Source organism: Schistocerca nitens, chromosome 1 (genome assembly GCF_023898315.1).
Source record: "Schistocerca nitens isolate TAMUIC-IGC-003100 chromosome 1, iqSchNite1.1, whole genome shotgun sequence".
Lineage (NCBI taxonomy): Eukaryota > Metazoa > Arthropoda > Insecta > Orthoptera > Acrididae > Schistocerca > Schistocerca nitens.
Window position 1 is genome coordinate 752,175,937 of NC_064614.1, and position 21,088 is coordinate 752,197,024.

Genomic DNA, 21,088 nt, shown 5'->3' on the forward strand with positions numbered 1-21,088 from the left:
GAACAAAGTAAGAGCATGTGGACTATCAGACCAATTGTGTGATTGGATTGAGGAGTTCCTAGATAACAGAACGCAGCATTTCATTCTCAATGGAGAGAAGTCTTCCGAAGTAAGAGTGATTTCAGGTGTGCCGCAGGGGAGTGTCGTAGGACCGTTGCTATTCACAATATACATAAATGACCTGGTGGATGACATCGGAAGTTCACTGAGGCTTTTTGCAGATGATGCTGTGGTGTATCGAGAGGTTGTAACAATGGAAAATTGTACTGAAATGCAGGAGGATCTGCAGCGAATTGACGCATGGTGCAGGGAATGGCAATTGAATCTCAATGTAGACAAGTGTAATGTGCTGCGAATACATAGAAAAATAGATCCCTTATCATTTAGCTACAAAATAGCAGGTCAGCAACTGGAAGCAGTTAATTCCATAAATTATCTGGGAGTACGCATTAGGAGTGATTTAAAATGGAATAATATAAAGTTGATCGTCGGTAAAGCCGATGCCAGACTGAGATTCATTGGAAGAGTCCTAAGGAAATGCAACCCGAAAACAAACGAAGTAGGGTACAGTACGCTTGTTCGCCCACTGCTTGAATACTGCTCAGCAGTGTGGGATCCGCACCAGATAGAGTTGATAGAAGAGATAGAGAAGATCCAACGGAGAGCAGCGCGCTTCGTTACAGGATCATTTAGTAATCGCGAAAGCGTTACGGAGATGATAGATAAACTCCAGTGGAAGACTCTGCAGGAAAGACGCTCAGTAGCTCGGTACGGGCTTTTGTTAAAGTTTCGAGAACATACCTTCACCGAAGAGTCAAGCAGTATATTGCTCCCTCCTACGTATATCTCGCGAAGAGACCATGAGGATAAAATCAGAGAGATGAGAGCCCACACAGAAGCATACCGACAATCCTTCTTTCCAGGAACAATACGAGACTGGAATAGAAGGGAGAATCGATAGAGGTACTCAGGGTACCCTCCGCCACACACCGTCAGGTGGCTTGCGGAGTATAGGTGTAGATGTAGATGTAGATGATGCAAGTCTCCAAGCAATGGTGGATGATGCCACAGAATGTTGCAGAAGTCCCTTACTTGTTCTGCGATGCGAGGCGCAGATGTGGAGGGATTACAATGTTTTTACGATGCGTTTATGTCCAAGGGCACTTTGCGTCGTAGTTCGGAGTAACAGAGGCACTGCAATATCGTATTTATCTACCGATACCGGGCAGGCGACTTTAAAATGTCTCACCTGTACAGGAATATACGTAATGGATGTACGGGTACAGGTTGTAGTCGCGTGGTTGACGACATATTGAAATCTGTGTCAGGCTGTGAGTTGTGCACGGACAGGCAAATGGTAAGGCGACCGCTCGCGGTAAGGGGAAAATCCGGGTTCGAGTCCTAGTCCGGCACAAATTTTCAATGTATAAGTTGGTCTTGGTACACAATAAGGCGATATTCCTTTCTGATGGTGAAATACATGAAATGGCTCTGAGCACTATGGGATTTAACATCTGAGGTCATCAGTCCACTAGAACTTAGAACTACTTAACTAACCTAAGGACATCACACACATCCATGCGCGAGGCAGGATTCGAACCTGCGACCGTAGCAGCAGCGCGGTTCCGGACTGAAGCGCCTAGAAGCGCTGGGCCACAGCGGCCGGCTCTGATGGTGAGACATGGTCGGCCGGAACTTGATATCAAGTACGTTAGGGCGTAAAGTCACGCGCCGGCACGCCAGTCAGGAACGATAGAACAGAGGGGGCTGCGAGAAGACGTCAGTCAATCACATGCTGACCGACCCCTCGCCAGGACGACAACGCTTCAGCTGCGGCCCCCATACGAAGAGGATATAAGCGCCGTGCCCGGCTTGTCGCGGCCAGTTCTGCAGCAACTTCAAGACTAGCAACTTGGATAGAAGCGTCAACTCTAATCACTTGCTTGTACTGTCTATGTAACACGGACTTGGTGGCGGGGGGGAGGGTGGGGGGGGGGAGTCCGCAGCTCGTGGTCGTGCGATAGCGTTCTCGCTTCCCACGCCCGGGTTCCCGGGTTCGATTCCCGGCAGGGTCAGGGATTTTCTCTGGCTCGTGATGACTGGGTGTTGTGTGATGTCCTTAGGTTAGTTAGGTTTAAGTAGTTCTAAGTTCTATGGGACTGATGACCATAGATGTTAATTCCCATAGTGCACAGAGCCATTTGACGGACTTGGGAACTGTTATACTGAAGGGATTCCTTACTTTGTCTGTCGCCCTTTGCTTGCGACACATCTGTGTAACACCAAGTTAAGTATTGTATTTTTTTAAATTTTATAATAAAACTCATGAATACGATTTGTTTGAATGCTGTCTAGCGATCCGAGAAAGTAGGTTTCCTAGACACCCCATATTTGACGACTAGGCTGCATTTAAAAAAGTATGCCTGCTCTCACTTTTTTATGCATCCGAATGCCCCACAAATCTCGATATTGCAGGATTCGACCAGCAGGCCGAATAGAGGCTTACAATGAGGTTCTTTCCAATCTCTGTCAGATGCTGATAATACTGTCTCACACGAGTACGCGACATCTCCGTGTCCTCCGCAGTGGTCACTCAACATCTTGACGCTGTTCCCACCCTTATATATGCCACCACGCCTGGGAAGAACACTAAATGCGAACGATACTAATGCCCGCTGGTGGCCGTCGTACTTGTCACAGAGAACAGCAACTCTGATCATTTGCATACCGGCCGATAATGTGTATATATACGAAGAGACGTTGACATCCGAACATGTCTTTCGGGTGCTTCATTGTTTTTCTGTCCGGCAGTGTGTGTTGTATGTAATGGTACACGATGCTTGCACATTTCTTTTAAAATGGTCACATTTTTCAACATTTATATGACACCTTGACCGCGAATTATACGTAACTGTTGTTTACTCGTATGACGTGAATGAATGTCTTAGGTGGAGTTGGACGCGTCTCCGCGTGTTGGTGCCAAGAGCGGAGTCCGGCGCGCGGCCGTTCTGTCCGGCTTAAAGCGACCCCATCCGCCGCTACACGGCAGGCAGCTCCTAACTGCGTTGAGATGCTGCAGGGAGAGGTGAGAGGCGGTACACGACGCAATAGGACAAGAGGGCTGCTACACAGCTGCCTTCCTCGAACCTGCTCTTCCTGGCCGTGAACAACTCTTGGTACGGACCCTAACAGCTATTTCTGATTTATCAAAATATATAATAACGTAACCCTTACCTTCCGTATTCTTCACAGTGCGTACTTTACATTACACTACAGTGTTTCGTGTATGCCGCTTATCTTCATGAATCTCGGATCATTGAGTAAATGGAGATTTATACTGTTATGTGTATCACCACTTGCTGCTCATATCCCGAATTGACGAAGATGATAATGACTGATAGGTAAAGCTGTCTTCAAGCTGAAAAGGAAGGAAGGAAGGAAGCTGCCCGGTCGACCATGAGGTCATCAGATTATAGGCAGAAATTTGGGTCATGGCAGAAATTGGGGGCAAGGAAGACGGTCGAGTTCTTTTCGCTGGAACGGCCGCGTTGAAAAATTACATGTGTCAACTCCTAAGAGCTTTAATGACGTGTTACGTCGCACAAAGGGGAGTTAAACTCATATGGACATCGGACAAGATGATTTTCGTTCGCTGTCTTCTCCCATGGAGCGTTGAAAGTTGATCACCTTTCAACTCGGTTTTGCCGGCCGGTGTGGCCGAGCTGTTCTAGGCGCTTCAGTCTGGAACCGCTCGACCGTTGCGGTCGCAGGTTCGAATCCTGCCTCTGGCATGCATGTATGTATGTGATGTCCTTGGTTAGTAGTTAGGTTTAAGTAGTTCTAAGTTCTAGGGGACATGACCTCAGATGTTAAGTCCCATAGTGCTCAGAGCCATTTGAACCATTTCATCCCGGTTTTCTATTGGGTAATTTAAAAACTGCCTCATTTGTTTTTGTTCGTAGTACATACACTGACGGAAAAAAACTTGCAACACCAAAAATAATTAATGTAGAGTAATGAAATTTCGGGAATACATTTGTCTAGGTAACATATTTAAGTGTTTAACATTGCAAGATCACAAGTTAATGTAAGCTCGAGAGAAGCCACTGAAAACGTGCAATGTTGGCAGATTTATAACCGGTGTAACCGCCATAATGTTGAATGTGAACATGCAAACGTGCATGCATTATGTTGTACCGGTACCAGGTATCAGTCTGTGGGCAGGAGTTCCATGCCTCTAGCACTTGGTCGGTCTGTACACGGACGGTTAACGCTATTTTTGGATGACGCCGGAGCTGTCGTCCGATTGTGCCCCATATGTGCTCGACTGGAAACAGATCTGGTGATCGAGCAGGACAAGGCAACACGTCGACGCTCCGTAGAGCAAATTGTGTTACAACAGCGGTATGTGGGCGAGCGTTATCCTGTTGGAAAACACCCCGTGGACCGCTGTTCATGAGTGGTAGAACAACAGTTCCAATAAGTAGACTGACGTACAAATTTCCAGTCAGGGTGAATGGCATAACCGCGAGAGTACTTCTGGCATCGTATGGAATCGCACTCCAGATTATATGTGTAGGTAAAAGTCAAGTGTTTCTAGCACGCAGACAGGTTAGCTGCAGGCCCTCAACTGGCCTACTTCTAACCAACACACGCCCATCACTGGCACAGAGGCAGAACCAGCTTTCATCAGTAAACACAACAGATCCCCACCCTGCTCCCCCAAAGAGCTCCTGCTTGACACAATTGAAGCAAATGGCGGTGGTTTGGGGTCAGTAGAATGCACGCTACAGGGCGTCTGGCTCGGAGCTGTCCATGAAGTAACCGGTTTGTATCACTTAGTTGTGTCACTGTGGTATCACCTGCTGCTCAGATTGCTGCTTCAGATGCAGTAGGATGCACCAGACCCGTACATCCAACACCACGGACTTCCCTCTCGGAGCTCTCGGTCTTCTTGCGATCGTAAATTCTTGCGACCGCCGCTGCCAGCAATCATGAACCACGCTACATTCCTGTCAAGTCTTTCTGTACTATCGCAGGAGGAACGTCCAACCTCTCGTTGCCTTATTACACGACCTCACTCAGACTCATTGATGATTTTCCTAAATCGCTTCAGGCAAATGTCGGGATGGTTCTTTTGAAAGGGCACGGCCGACTTCGTTCCCAATCCTTCCCAAATCCGCTGACACCGATGACCTCGCTGTTTGGTCCCCTCCCCCAAATTAACCAACCAACAAACCAAACCCACTGAGATCTTGATAATGGGGACTTCGTCGCCTTAAAAGCGACCTCAAAGGTAACTAACGCTCCCGATCGTTACAGCGTGTATTTAAATCATACTTTATTTACATCATCATGATGGCGCTACTAGCGCCACTCTTACACGAGTGCTGCGAAATCTGAAGAGGCATCATCTTTCAGATGTAGAAACACGCCTACCAGCCTTTCTGACGTCGCACAACTCCTCCTTGATGTTGCGATTTTTTTTCCGTCAGTTCAAAATGGTTCAAATGGCTCTGAGCACTATGGGACTTAACTGCTGTGGTCATCAGTCCCCTAGAACTTAGAACTACTTAAATCTAACTAACCTAAGGACATCACACACACCCATGCCCGAGGCAGAATTCGAACCTGCGACCGTAGCGGTCGCGCGGTTCCAGACTGTAGCGCCTAGAACCGCTCGGCCACCCCGGCCGGCTTTCCGTCAGTGTCGAAGATGGTATCGTCACGTTGTGATCCTGACTGTGACTTCTTGTGTGTGTTGCACTCTTTGAATTGCGTTTTGGACATATTGCTCGTATTCTGCTTGATTTTTGCTACCGGCTATAATATAGGGTGGAGTAAATGATTCCATATTATTTTTGTTTCATATCAAACAAAAGCTGGCTTCGTCGCATATTGTTCCGTAGACATTTGTTCAAATGGCTCTGGGCACTATGGGACTTAACATCTGAGGTCATCAGTCCCCTAGAACCTAGAACTACTTAAACCTAACCAACCTAAGGACATCACACACATCCATGCCCGAGGCAGGATTCGAACCTGCGACCGTAGCGGTCACGCGGTTCCAGACTGAAGCGCCTAGAACCGCTCGGCCACAACGGCCGGCTGCTGTACAGAATTCACTAGTAGACCCAATGGTGAAAGCATGACAGTGTGTATTATTTGCATTTAAAATTTCATTGGGGTGAGAGGATGAGTATGGAGCACTGGTTTCTGCTAAAATGTATTACCTGTAGTACCAGTTATTAACGTGTGAACACATTTGTATGCAGTTTTCGCATTTGCAAGGAAGAATGCCTTAGTCACCAAAGTCGCTAAACTCTTTCTGACCTGCGAAAAAGAGTATAAACTGTCATCAGTCCTATATAACTAATTAATGCCCTGTAAGAATCCAAAAGTCTATGAGATTCGACCACTAATTTGGAAAAAACCTCCGTAAACAGTCACTACACCGCGTCCAACTGGCTTGTAGTAGCTCCCGCCGATAGTTACCTCCTTACAGAAAACAAGATAACAGTTCAAAGTCAAGCAAGGAAACATATACTCACAGAAACAGCACCCTTCAAGTTTCCACGGATACAAACGGCATTTATTGTCTTCTGTTGGGCCTCATTAAGTCCGCCTCTTTTCAATTAAACACCACGTTCAGCTTACCAATGGCTCCGCGTTCTGATATGAGACTTTTGGCTGCCGGGCATCTGAACGTTCACTAAACAGCAAATCTCACCCAGAACACCACGCCTCTGCTAGGAAATGTCCTTTCAGATTGTTGTTGCCTTATCTACCGGCCGAGTAACTTCATCGATCACTGAGAACCACTCACTGGCCACTTCACAGTTTGTCCTGTAAATACAATGCAGCCATCTGACGAGGAATTTTCGAAGCAGCTAACGACAAGAAACAATAAAATGTGTTAGTGAAGGATGTCATCAGGTTTGAGATTGGTAGTTTTTTTTTATAAAGTATTGTAATATGAACAACGGAACCCTCATGGGGTCATGCATTGGAACAGCAGAGTCCGCGTAAGGCAGATGTCCAAGTTCGAATCCTGGGCTGGTACACAGTCTCATACAACTAAGAATTCTCTTACTAGGCGTATGAACCAGCTCTTTTGTGCGTTATCTAATAGCAACAATTGCAAGTTTTCCCGTATACCTCGTACCCGCATCACTGTGTCATGAGTCTCAATGTTGCCGGAACAACACTCAGCTTAGATATCATTGCCATGCTTCGAAGATGTTCAATACGGCCAGTTTCACGCGGCCTAGCCAACACCTAGCTCAAAGCCTGATTGTCGGTTTCCAACTGGAAAACCCGATGTTCAAGGTAAAAGCGGTACTTCTCTAATGCAAATAAAACGGCCAAAGCCTCGCACTCGTAGACCGAGTACTTAAGTTCGGCCTTAATTAACCGACGAGACGCGTTGGCTAATGGCTGTCTCTGCCCTTCAAACTCCTGGAGAGAAAAGCTGAAATACCCACTATAGAAGCGTCAGTTTGAACAACAAATCTTTTATTAAAATCGGGTACTCCAAGAGCCTTAATGTGCTGAAAGGCAGCCTCCTGGGCGGATCCCCATTCAAAACGCGCACCCTTCCGGCGTAATTGATTTAAGGGTGCCCTCAACTGAGCAAAACTGGGAACGAAACGCCTAAAGTAGTTCGCCATGCCTATGAATTTAGCAATTCCCCGCTTATCAGTAGGCGGAGGCAAAGCCCGTAAGGCTTTAGTTCGCTCTTAGTCAATGCGAATACTCTGACCCGACACTATATGACCTAAGAAAGATACCTGCTGCTTGGCTAGCGTCATCTTAATACGCTTAACCTTCAGCCCGGCTATTTGTAATCTTGAAAGAACTTGCTGGATATGTTCCAAATGGTTCTGAAACGAACCTTTTTAGATAACTAAGTCGTCAAAATAATTATACACACAGACTAACTTCAAGTCGCCAAGGATATTATCCAGCAAACGAGTAAGCACAGCCGCAGCAGTCGCTAGCCCGAAAGGAACTCTGTTAAACTCAAACAAGTTCCAATCAGTACAAAATGTGGTAACATGTTTACATTCTTCAGCCAAGGGGATCTGATAATAAGCCTGATTCAAATCAAGGACCATAGACCAATTAGCGCCGGCAAACCAAGTAAAAGAATTATGCAGATCAGGTAGTGGTACCGATTCAAGGACAACCTTAGCGTTTAAACGGCGGTAGTCAACCGCAGGTCTGAAATCGCGCCCCTGATCTTTAGGTACAAGAAATATTGGGGACTCATAAGCTAATGTAGAAGGGCCTAATCACTCCTTGTTAGAGCATCTGAGATATTTTAGAATTGAGTATCTTCACCTTAGGGGGTGAGAGGCGATATGGGGACTGCCTAACCGGAATATGATAATCAAGAACGTTAGTAACATTCAAGTTATCATTCAGGACCTGGGGAAAACTACGCAACAAATCGCGTAACTGAGAATCCTGATGGGGCAATAAACGGGCCAGATCAAACTCGTTAGCTACGGAGTCAAAGGGCAACGCGCCGACAGTTAGAAGTACAGTAGGTTTAGCGCATTCACAAAGCCCAACTTCTCATCAGGAGTGAACTTAAAGGAAAAGATGTGCCCGGAATAATCCATGACCAAGCCGGTTTTGTTGATGAAATCACACCCCAAAATTAGATCAACCGGCAGTTCCTTAACCAAGGCTAGACTCGCCGATCGATATACTCCCCCGGACCCAAGCATGCAGAGGCATGGAAGACGGAGGAATAAAAACACTACATATGTATGTTATTTTATCCATGTTGGATCTTGTGAATTCCGCGGCTGTTAATGACGCTCCGTGAATGATTCAATCTACCACAAGTCATTATATTACGTATTTCATACAAGTCATTATATTACAAATTCGTTAGACGCTAATTTCAAAACCACGTAGTTTAGTCGCATCCAACGCGTATGACAGTCAAATGTAATAAAAACCATACTGTTGATAAGAACGATGTATCAAAACACGTTCGGTAAGGAAACTAAAAACAATTGGTGTTGTGCAAAATCAGGCGGAACCAATTAGTACAGTAATTGGACTGATTCTTCAGTGTCAGACAGAAAACATTTAATTAGAAATGCTGAGTGAGTCACAGTTCCATTTACGCTGCCATACTTCCCAGCAAAATGTGATATTATAGTATGATAACTACTGGTCTTCTTTTTGCAATTTTATCACTTCGCTCTTTGTTCCCTGCTTCTGTAATGTATGAAGACGCATGGAAGTACTCCTATGCCTTAAAATAGGCAGCGGAAGCAAAGTAGCTAATTGGAAAAGCACGGCGCTGATCATGTGTTACAGAGGCGGGAACGTGTTAAGATGGCTGACCTTGACGTGGCAGTGAACGACAGCGTGAATTGCGCTGCTCTGCTGTCGTAGCCTCGCTCCGTTCCCAAACCGGCCATGTTCTTAGCGACATATTTATTTACCAAGTGTTTTCTAAATTTCCCTGGGCGCTGTCCGTTCGCAGCTGTTGCACACAGAATACTTACTCTTTGCGAGTGGAAGGAAGAAGGGAAGCGACAGTGACTTGGCTGTAGATATCCTCACAGCAACATTTCAGTGGAAAACATATCTGAGTCCTAAAGAGCAGTGAAGAAGTGAATTAATTCAGTTAACTAACATAGTACGGTAAACAAGGTTACGCAAAATGGCCGAAACACGGATGATATAAAGGGTGATTTTGCTAAATGGAGACAAACTGCAAGAAATGATCCCTCACAGGGAGGAACAACAAAAAGAGATGCGTTTCAAGTGAGATACACCCACTTGAAGGTGGAGATGAAAGATCTTTGACAGTGTAGGTTTTAGTGATAGGAAGCACACCAGAGAAGTGGGAATGTTCTGTCTATAGTAGTGGTTCAGCCAGATATGTCTCACCACTGAGGCGTTCTAGAAGGATGGATGGTTCCACGAGGCGGTCGCCAATAGTCCCCGCGCACACACTGGAGCTGAACCGATGGCGATGGTTCGCGGCCATCACTCCGTGGATATTCTCCATCCCACACGGGGGTGTTGTGGAAATTAATGATACTATCCCTCGTTAAGGTAGCCTCATATGTGAATTGGATGATGGATGACAGAAATCCCAACACCGTGATGGTCTGTGCGGCGAACCAGCGACAAAAACGTCGCCATGGAGGTAAGTCGGTAGGTAACAAGGCATGTACCCATTGTAAGGGTAGTGGCAGTTGTCTTGGAGAATGTTCCACACGGTCGGCTTACGCCATGGTGGCAGGCTACTTGCTTAGTGCTGATACTGGGGTCACTGTCAGATCTTTTATATACACCTTCAAAAGGGTGTACCTGCCGTGGAACACATTTCTGGTCTTATGTGAATACGACATTTTCTCAGGGATCGATACCTGCATTTTATCCCCATTTAGCAAAGTCATCCTGTATTCAACAAAGATCAGCAAGGACACATTTCTTCAGAAATACGGGTCTATGGGTATCAGATACTGACGTGACAGTTCAGGAAGAAGTACGTAAACAGTACGTCCACATCTACATATAATACTCCAAGAGCCGCTGTACAGTGCATGACGGACGGTGCGCTTGAATTATATTAGTTTTCAGTCCACTCCGTTCGCGTATGCAGCGGGGAAAAATGACTAAGTGATGTAATGAGCGCTAATGTCTCCTATTACCATGATCCATACTCAAGCTACACGATGTAGACAGTAGAGTTATGACTTGCTCTTTTTTGAATACCGACTCTCCAACGAATTCCGCGAGAACAACGTTCAAGGATTCCCATTTAGTTTCCCTGAGTATCTATGTTACATTTTGCGAAATTTTATACCAATCCGTTACCGTCCCAGTAATGCGTCTCTGGATTCATATATACTTACGTGATAACGACACCAAACGGTTGAGAAGAAATGTAGAACTCCTCGCACTAACGATTTATACAACGTTTACATTACAAATGAACCGCACTTTCATAGAACCCATCCAATAAATCTGTCTTCGTCTCGTATGCTACTGATTTTCCCTGCCCGTCCCGAATCATATCGCTTGATGGTACTACCCGAAGGTATTGAAACTACGTGACGGGCTGCAGGTGTTCAACATTTATGTTTCTCTTTATTATTGTTATTATTATTATTATTGTCTTGCATTTATCCACATTTAAAGAGAGCTGCCATACAATACATCGAATTGGATAAAGTCCAAGTCTTAGTTTTCTTACTTTCCTTCACCTATATTCCTGTAAACGTGATCGTTAGGGAACAATGTGAGTTAGTAGAGTTGATCTTAATTGCTACATTGTTCGTGTGTACTGAGAACATTCGCGGTCCTACTACGATTAGTTGCGCCACACTCGATACTGACATTGGTCATGTCTAACATTCGTTGTCCATATAAGGTACTGGACTATATCAACAATAAATTCTTCGATCCAATCCTATTTCTGTGAAAACTGCGTGATTATATATCTGGAGCACAGTGTTGCATGGTAATGTAGCGCCTGCCGTGGTAAAGTAGCTGAGAAAAAACTGCAGACATTTTCGTGTGAAGTTAGTGGACAGTTAAAAATTGTTGTTGATATGGTGGTGTGCGGGCACGACAGCGATAGTTAAATGAATAAATGTAGGGAGATGAACGAGGAAAGAAATCTTCGGCAAGTTCTTAGGAACTTCAGAAGGTAAGGTTTCCACTCTAAAAAGCGCGAGAAGAGTGGCGCATGGTCGGAAGAGTGTACATGTTCTGGGTCTGCTGCAGACGCAGGTCTGCTGTGGTACGGATAACAGGTGCAACTCAAGTGGCACGGCAGCTGGAAACATGCTCCAAAGTTGAAGTACGCGGGACTGTACGATTCTTGTGGGCAGAACGTCTAACTTGTACGCAGATTCACCGTGAAATTCTGGCGGTATACGGACCACAATCATTGTTGCTACCATCCGTATTGAAATGGTGCCAAAATTTTGACAGAGGCAGCAAACACGTCGGTCAGCCGGTCGGAAGTTCATAGCTTGCATCGACCGATTTCCATCTCCTCGACAAGCACAAAGAACATCTGGGGGGTTCCAGTGATGAGGACATCCACACAGCGGTTCTCAAACGGCTACCCCGTGACCAAGGAGCGCATTTCTATTGTCGAAGAACTGAATAATTTGTAAAAACGTTCCGACCGTTGTTTGTAGAAACGTGGGAATCAAAATGGTTCATATGGCTCTGAGCACTATGGGACTTAACATCTTAGGTCATCAGTCCCCTAGAACTTAGAACTACTTAAACCTAACTAACCTAAGGACATCACACACATCCATGCCCGAGGTAGGATTCGAACCTGCGACCGTAGCGGTCGCGCGGTTCCAGACTGAAGCCCCTAGAACCGCACGGCCACACAGGCTGGCAAACGTGGAAATCCTTGAACGTTGTTCTCGCAGAATTCAGTGGAGATCCGGTATTCGAGAAAGAGCATGTGCAGTAAACGTTACTTAGCCTCCCATAATAATGTGTAAAATCTCGACATCTTTATATTGGACAGCTTAGCTATAAACCTGTTTAATTCACGACGACGTTTTCCCCATTAGGCTGTATATTTATTAAGATTTTATTTCGATTGTGTAACTTATTTATTCTTAAAACGCCGTTTTTAAGTTTTTCTGAACTCAGAGTGCTATGACATGAAAAAAGCACCGAACTCACAAGACGTGCTACCATCATTAGTGGCTAAAAAATTACATTAGAAACCGTCCTTTTGGTGACATCACAAACAGTAGTGAGTCCCGGACTCGAACGCGGCTCTCCTGCTTATTATAAACAATCACCTGAAGCCTCCCACGTCCGGTCACCCTGATTTAGGTTTTCCGTGATTTCCCTAAATCGCTCCGAGCAAATGCCAGGATGATTCCCTTGAAAGGCCACGGCCGACTTCCCTCCCCATCCTTTCCTAATCCTATGAGACCGATGACCTCGCAGTTTGGTCTCCTCCCCCCAAATCAACCCAACCCCCAACCTGAAGCCAATGGTCTCCTCAGATACGTACACTTGTTTGTTCAGAATTTTAAACCGAACTTGCCTGGTATAGTGTCACGTCCACGCATTTAATTGATTACTTTAGCGGTGTTAATTTTGTTCCATTTCAGTGACATTAGTTCAGATGGTATGTGTCTATGTAATCCGCTTAGCGATGTCCAGCGTTATGGATAGCTACACTGAAAGCTAATGTTGAAACAGGTATCACGAGATCTGCGCTGCGATTCTTAACAAAGAACCGTGAATAGCACAATGGCGACACTACTCGAGACGGTGTCAGAGTAACAGGAGAGGGGACCAGGAGCAAACAAGTGCGACGGGAAGGCGCGGCCCGCGGGCGCCCGGGCGCCGACAAACATCCCGCGCAGCAGCCAAGGGCCCTGGCAAACACGCCGCACATTCTGTTTACGCCGAGGGCCGGCTTGTTTACTCTGCACTGGACAAAGTGCGTGTGCGCGAAACCTCAGCTCACAGAAGTCACTGTGTGTTTCTCGGAGATCCGCCATATCACCAAACAAACGCCGCAAAAAAGGGGGAGGGGAGTGGCTTTGAAATGCTGCTGACTTCGTCCAAGCTTCTTGTTACAACAGTGTCAATAAGCAGATGGAAAGGTGACTTCGTTCTAAGCAGAAAGAAAATCTCAAAGTCACCACCCAGGGAGGTGCGACAGCGGTTAGCAACCACAGGCAAACACTGGATTTATCTGCACTACTGGCCATTAAAATTGCTACACCAAGAAGAAATGCAGATGACAAACGGGTATTCATTAGACAAATATATTATACTAGAACTGACATGTGATTACATTTTCACGCAATTTGGGTGCATAGAACCTGAGAAATCACTACCCAGAACAACCACCTCTGCCCGTAATAACGGCATTGATTCGCCTGGGCATTGAGTCAAACAAAGCTTGGCTGGCGTGTACAGGTACAGCTGCCCACGCAGATTCAACACGATACCACAGTTCATCAAGAGTAGTGACTGGCGTATTGGGATGAGCCAGTTGCTCGGCCACCATTGACCAGACGTTTTCAATTGGTGAGAGATCTGGAGAATGTGCTGGCCAGGGCAACAGTCTAACATTTTCTGTATCCAGAAAGGCCTGTACAGGACCTGCAACATGCGGTCTTGCATTATCCTGCTGAAATGTGGGGTTCCACAGGAATCGAATGAAGGGTAGAGCCACGGGTCGTAACACATCTGAAATGCAACATCCACTGTTCAAAGTGCCGTCAATGCGAACAAGAGGTGACCGAGACGTGTAACCAATGGCACCCCATACCATCACGCCGAGTGATACGCCAGGATTGCGATGAGGAATACACGCTTCCAATGTGCGTTCACCGCGATGTCGCCAAACACGGATGCGACCATCATGATGCTGTAAACAGAACCTGGATTCATCCGAAAAAATGACGTTTTGCCATTCGTGCACCCAGGTTCGTCGTTGAGTACACAATCGCAGGCGCTCCTGTCTGTGATGAGCGTCAAGGGTAACAACAGCCATGGTCTCCGAGCTGATAGTCCATGCTGCTGCAAATGTCATCGAACTGTTCGTGCAGATGGTTGTTGTCTTGCAAACGTCCCCATCTGTTGCCTCAGGGATCGAGACGTAGCTGCACGATCCGTTACAGCCATGCGGATAAGATGCCTGTCATCTCGACTGCTAGTGATGCGAGGCCAGTACGGCGTTCCGTATTACCCTCCTGAACCCACCGATTCCATATTCTGCTAACAGTCATTGGATCTCGACCAACGCGAGCAGCAATGTCGCGACAAACCGCAATCGCGATAGGCTACAATCCGACCTTTATCAAAGTCGGAAACGTGATGGTACGCATTTCTCCTCCTTACACGAGGCATCACAACAACGTTTCACCAGGCAACGCCGGTCAACTGCTGTTTGTGTATGAGAAATCGGTTGGAAACTTTCCTCATGTCAGCACGTTGTAGGTGTCGCCACCGGCGCCAGCCTTGTGTGAATGCTCTGAAAAGCTAATCATTTGCATATCACAGCGTCTTCTTCCTGTCAGTTAAATTTGGCGTCTGTAGCACGTCATCTTCGTGGTGTAGCGATTTTAATGGCCAGTAGTGTAATATACGAAGGGCTTTGAGTAAGTAAGGCATCACATATTTTTCTTCAGTGATTTCGCTTGAAAAAAATGCGGAATTTGTTGTGGGACGTCATCGAGCCACTATAATTTCATGAAGTTCCGATAGGTAGCAGCGCTATACGTAGCCATTAAAGTGGTATCTGTAACGGAGAGCCTTCCAAGCAGAAAGCGGTCATTGAGTTTCTTTTGGCGGAAAACCAGAGCATCGCAGGTATTCATAGGCGATTGCCGAACGTCTTCGGAGACGTGACAGTGAACAAGAGCGCGGTGAGTCGTTGGGCGAGGCATCTGTCATCGCAACAAGGTCACCCAAAACTCTCCGATTTTCCCGCGCACCGGGCGGGCGCACACAGCTGCGTTCCCTTCAGGAAATCGGAGAAACGACTTCATCGTGTTCGTCGCCACACGAACGGAAACGAACTTCACATTCCTCTCACAAGTCTGCGCACCCGAGAGCAGCTTTGAAAACTTCGTTGCACTGTTCTTCCTCATGCACCCTACAGCCCAGGTGTCGCACCTTCCGACTTCCATCTGTTTGCCCCAATGAAGGCTGCACTCTGCGGGAAACAGTAATTGGGTGATAGGGAGGTTATTAATGCAAGAAGTTGGCTCCTATGTCGACCAGTAGCGTGGTACCATAAAGGCATACAGGATCTCCCAGTAAAAAGGCGTAAAGCCGTCGCGTTGACCGCAGATTATGTTGAAAAATAGGGTTTTGTAGCTAAAAGAGTGGAAAATAATATGGTGTAGTGGAAACCTGAATAGAATGAACCTGCATTCAGAAAAATATTGTTGCTTTACTTATTGAAAGCCCCTCGCAAATAAGTAGGCTTCCACGCTGGGTGTCAGTCTCATTATAATCCCTCTGTACATAACATCGCAACTTATTATAAAATACTAAAATATACCAGACGTTTCGACCGTGTTGCAAATGCCTTTCTCAGGCTATGCCCTGCGGAACGCCACTTCAGTACAGTGGAAACATCGGATATATTTTAGTACTTTAGTGCTTCACTATTTTATAAGATAATATGGCAGTACGTCTCTCTTGGTCTGTTACAAGAAATTCCGCACGTTTCCTTCGCGGATTTTGAACAAGAGACCTAGCATTTCGACTCTAACGACCACAACGTCGACGGACACACCGTGGAGAGTGGAGGTTTGACAGCAGTCTTGAGTATGGGTGTCGGTTTCAATTGTGACGTCACTTTGTGTTCCCCACACGAAAAACTAAAAGTCAGAAATGGGCACACTGGAAGCGCACTACTGAAAAAAATGCCCTCTAAAATATGCTAGAAATTATATTGTAAAATATGATACATACGAACCTCACGTGATGGAAATTGGCTAAATTTCATAAAGTACAGAGATTAAATAACACGTAAATGAAATTGTACGCTTCCATCCTTACGTAAAGTCATCGTTACGTCGTTTCTCTTTAGTGATAGCGCGCACAAGGAGTGTTACTTATTAGTAACAGCATTATATATCCTTTTATTCCGTTAAGAGTAACATATTGTTGCTGCTTTTGTTACATTCAGGAAGCAATATGTTTCCATCCAAAAGCCGTATCCGTATTAACCTATTGGGCAGCATGGTTCTGTGCAATATTTCCTTTAGAATGGTCCCGTGTTATACAGATCCTTTAATTTTAGCACAGAAGGTTTCTCCCTGTGAAGCCATATTAAAGAGGGTGGAACTGTCTTGATACACTGTTCGAAAGAATTAGAGAAACACGTGTATCAACCTCCAGAACGTTAGGCCGGCTGCGGTGGCCGAGCGATTCTAGGCGCTTCAGTCAGGAACCGTGCGACTGCTGCGGTCGCAGGATCGAATCCTGCCTCGGGCATGGATGTGTGTGATGTCCTTAGGTTAGTTAGGCTTAAGTAGTTCTAAGTTCTAGCGGACTGATGACCTCAGATGTTAAGTCCCATAGTGCTCAGAGCCATTTGAACCAGAACGTTAAACCTGTTTTGATAAAGGAGGCACTTGTGGTTTTACTGAGAGGCTTGAGGTCTTGGCTTTCAATGAAGACAACAATTAAAATTATTTCCATCTATTGGCTGTGTTATGCATTACAGTGTCAGGTGACACCTTAGAAGGAAGTGAGTACCGGTCAGATATACAGATGGAAGTTGTCATTTGTGGACGTTATATTCAACTAAGCATATGCAACATGCACTGCGACATCTTACTGCAGTGCAAGTTGCAAGGGCGGCCTGTTTGATCCAAAAAGGATGGAATTTCGGTCGTGTCGCCGCAGATGCGAATGCATCTCCATGCATCATCCATTGGTTATGGACACACTAAAGGAAGACAGGTCATTTCACAAGGCGAGCTGGCAAGGTCACCGACGCATTACAACCCCACGTGAAGATCGATGTCTGGCCATCTAAGCGTTGCAGTGTCGTGGGGATACCGCCAGAGCACTGAACACTATCTCAGAAGGGCCACTGGAACGGCTTTGTCCGATTGTACTGTAAAGAGCAGGTTACGAGAATGGACCGTATGACCCAGACGTCCTGTTACAGTACCTCGCTTCACGTGACATCATCTTGCAGCTCGCGTTCATTCTAACGTTCCCATGTCAACTGGCAACTCCGTCACTGGCGATAAGTGTTGATCACAGACGAGTCCAGATGTCCTCTGACACAAGGTGATGGGCATGTTGGTGTGCGGAGACCCGTGGTTAGCTGTAAGTGTCCATTGTTATCGAGGAAGTCGACAGATTTCCATGGTTCTGCGATGTTGCGGAGCTCTTGTCTTTGTCTATGGTCGCCTTTCTAGCAGGCAGTACATCGAACAGATCCTGTTGGACCAGGTGGTGATGGCCCTGAATTCCTTCTAACGCCAGGGCCCATGTGGCGAGCGTCAGCAGGAATGTCTTGTGGAGCCTGGGCATTGAAGTAATGGAACGGCCGGCGGTGAGTCCCGACCTAAACCACATCGTGTACATGCAGGAGTTGCTCAACAGACGTGTCCGTGGGCGTTCCACCACAGCCTCTCCAAGAATGCTCATGGGCCCTCATTGAAAAACAGAAACGGATACTACAGGGTGAGCTCCACAGACTATACGGCGCATGCCATGTAGTTGTCAGGCGGTGATAAACGCTCACGGAGAGTGTACACACTATTGAGGCTCTCGAAGTCCAATGAAAAACACCAGGATGACGGGGTAAATTTGTTTCCACTCTGCTTGCGACACCTGTCGGACATTTCAGTTCTTTTTATGTAAACGATCGGGGCTGTGATAATCTTTTATTGTGTACTTAATTTTGAAAGATAAATGTATAATTCGGTAACGTACCCAGTCATCAGTTATTGCTCAATGGAGTATGGCAGACGCCCAGAACTCATGTTCTCCTAATTCTTTTGGGCAATGTAATTTAGTGGTCCGTCGACATCTAAGTAATTAGAGACACATCACAACCAAGTCGGACAATGATGGGTGCAGGGAACGAACCGAAGCATGTCTGAAGGAACTTTGCCCCCATTCGTTTAAATCGATTTATGAAAAACGCCACAATTGGAAATACTGTTGGCCAAACAGGGTTTTGAAGGTCATCCGTCACAAATGTGAATCCTCTTGAAAAATATACTGCCTAGCAAAAGAAGTAAATTACCCATGACAGGAGGAGGAAACAATATGAAACTTCACGGGCTGAGATGATATATGAAGTTATCGTGGTGATTACAAAATCGAGTCAAATTTCCGGTTGGCAGTATGAGCACAGTTATCAGTATGGCATTGCAGCCCCCCCTCTCTTTTCCCTCTGGACTGGATGCATGTACTGATTCCCTTCATGAGACACCCTACTCCACAACTGTTGTAAATGGTCCTTGTTATCCTGCATACCGGCACTGCAATGGAGTTGATGTCTGAGCTGATGCCACACATGTTCTTTTGGGGAAAGACCTGGGAATCTTACTGGGCCATTACGCAGACACTTGATAGAGACGCTTGCCATGCGTGGACGAGCATTCTCTTCTTGAAAAATGGCACCATGGTACTTTCGCATGTCACGTAACGCATGACGATGCAGCATGTCCGTGGTATACCACTGTGCCATCAGAGTTCCCTGAGCCACTACGAGCTGTGTCATGAAGTCATACCCGACGGCTCCCCATACCATGGCGCCAGGAGTAACAAAGCTTTCGCTCTCCAAAACATTGGAAGAATGGGAGCACTCCATAGGTCGCCGAAATACTCGCGGGTCACTGGTCGTCTGGGGTAGTGGAGAGCCACAGTTTATCGCTGAACACAATGCGACGCATTCACCAGCAGTCCACGCTTCCGGGTCACAGTATCACTCCAAACGCACCGTTTGTGCTGTCGTGCTAGGGCAGCCTACGCGTGGGACGCTGATTCTGTAGTCCAGCTGCTGCTTGGTGCGGAATGACACCAAAAGTTGCAGGGCGCCCATTACTCGTTTCTGGATGCCAGGCACTGATGTGAAGGAACTATGATGTGCTTTGTGCACAGTATGGCCATCTTCCCTTTTGGTGGTCAGGTTTGGTCGACTGGAACTTTGAAGAAGAGTATCCCTATCCTCACGTTCCCCTGCGGTCCAACATCGGGCCAATGTCACATCCAAATGCCCCAGAAACTCGTATATTGCACAACTCGACCAGCCAACCAGGAAGAGACCCTAATGACCCCCTTTTCAGGTGCACCTCTGTCGAGTGCTGATTATGGTATTTCACACGAGACGATTCCCGGCGGGGTCAGGGATTTTCTCTGCCTCGTGATGACTGGGTGTTGTGTGCTGTCCTTAGGTTAGTTAGGTTTAAGTAGTTCTAAGTTCTAGGGGACTGATGACCATAGATGTTAAGTCCCATAGTGCTCAGAGCCATTTGAACCATTTGAACCATTTTTGACCCATTCACACGAGTATTATTAGGCACCTCCGTGTCCTTCAGAGATTCCAGGATGAAGACGTGTCTGCAGACGCCTCGGAGAGCAGTGATATACCACCGAGACTGTCGTCCCCCCATACAACCTGACAGCCAGCAGTGATGGTATGGTGTGCCATTTCATTTCATAGCAGGACCCCTTTGGTTGTCATCCGCATCGAAGATATTCTACACCCAGTACGTCGGAGATATTCTACACCCACTTCTGTTGTCCTTCATGGCAAGCCATCCTGGGCTACCGTTTCAGCGCCATAATGCATGCCCGTAAAAGGCGAGAGTTTCTGCTGCTTTTCTCCATGTCTGTCAACCCCTGCGTTGGCCAGCAAAGGCCTCCGGAACTCTCCCCAACATTACGGACAGTACGCTTATAACCAGCTCGGAATTTTGACGATCTAACGCGCAAATTGGATAGAAAACAACTCTGTCGATCAATGCCAAGTCGAATAGCTGCCTGCATAAGGGCCAGAGGTGGACCCAGTCACCGAGCGAGGTGGCGCAATGGCTAGCACACTGGTCTCGTATTCGGGAGGACGACGGTTCAATCCCGCGTCCGGCCATTCTGATTTAAGATTTCCGTGATTTCCCTAAATCACCCCAGCCAAATGCCGGGATGGCTCCTTTGAAAGGGCACGTCCGACTTCCTTCCCCGTCCTTCCCTAATCCAATGAGACCGATGACCTCGCTGTCTGGTCTCCTCCCCGAAACAACCCTACCTGTCACTGAACAAGTGACAAGTGGACCCAGGCGTTACTGACTTGTTCAATTTGTGAAGCTCTTTCTCTTCAATAAAACCTACAGTTTTTCTGAAATTGTAATCCTTTGTTTGTCTGTATACGTCCATCTTATCTACTCCTTCGTGGTGCGTCTTTTTCTTATTGTTATTTTCATTTCTTAGAGTGAAGTTAATCGACGAGACTGTGTCAAACGGCACGGTACCAATACTTTTTCGGACATTATACATTTGTTTTCCAACCTCATCTGCATTAACGTGCATTACGCGGGCTGGCTACCACCGAGCCGAGCGCCTCTGT

The 21,088-nt window shown here is 46.5% G+C and overlaps 1 protein-coding gene across 7 annotated transcripts in view; it reads right to left on the minus strand.

The window, feature by feature from the left end:
• The window catches only part of LOC126260677 (phosphatidate phosphatase LPIN2), a 326,438-nt gene that overhangs the window by 196,243 nt on the left and 109,107 nt on the right, over positions 1–21,088 (minus strand). The gene's annotated exons all lie outside the window — the stretch shown is intronic.